The sequence below is a fragment of the Suncus etruscus genome, chromosome 7 (assembly GCF_024139225.1).
Source record: "Suncus etruscus isolate mSunEtr1 chromosome 7, mSunEtr1.pri.cur, whole genome shotgun sequence".
Lineage (NCBI taxonomy): Eukaryota > Metazoa > Chordata > Mammalia > Eulipotyphla > Soricidae > Suncus > Suncus etruscus.
In genome coordinates, this window is record NC_064854.1 from 11,262,410 (window position 1) to 11,263,153 (window position 744).

The 744-nt window shown below is 38.3% G+C and overlaps 1 non-coding gene across 1 annotated transcript; it reads right to left on the reverse strand.

Annotated features, from left to right (window-relative positions):
* Positions 1-318: 318 nt before the first annotated feature.
* Positions 319-482, reverse strand: LOC126015232 (U1 spliceosomal RNA). The gene has a single exon (XR_007498119.1). It is a non-coding gene; the product is annotated as a U1 spliceosomal RNA (small nuclear RNA).
* Between the last annotated feature and the right edge of the window lie 262 nt (positions 483-744).

A 744-nucleotide genomic window follows, 5' to 3' on the forward strand; every position in this document is an offset into this window, starting at 1 on the left:
TCTCATTATTTTTTTGTCTCTCTCTTTTTTGGGAGGCCTCCCAGGGGCTACTCTATATATTCCTGGCCACTTGGGACCAGCAATTCAGTCATGTTCAAGAACCTCAGGGCTACATTCCACAAAAATCAAGAGGGTGTGATTCTTTCTGAATATTATAATTCAAATATTAAAGATATTTTATCTTTAAGCTCTTCAAAATCCATTTTTCCAGAATCACTATGAACATTCACACACCAGATTAAACACTGCCATGAATATCAAAAGATAAAATGTGTATATTGTTTAAACACACACTACATACAAAGAGCTATTTTTTTTCAGGGGAGAGCGCAAATGCAGTCCCCCACTACCACAAATTATGCAGTCGAGTTTCCCACATTTGGGGAAATCGCAGGGGTCAGCACATCCGGAGTGCAATGGATAAGCCTCACCTTGGGAAAACCACCTTCGTGATCATGGTATCTCCCCTGCCAGATAAGTATACAAAGAGCTATTCTTAAAAAAATGTTTCTATTCTCAAAACCCCAAAAATCTTCTCACCCATGTGTCCTTGAAGGCTAAGTACTTGATGCCTTCAGTACCTGTTTCTATAATGAATTGTGTCCTTTTGAACTTAGCTAGAAAGGTAACAGATAGAGAGAGGTGAGTGAGATTCTTTCAATGTTATCTTGGGAAATAGTTGTAAAACACTAAGCATTTTTAAGTGTGCCTATACAGACATTTCCTCCCTTCTCTCCCTATAAT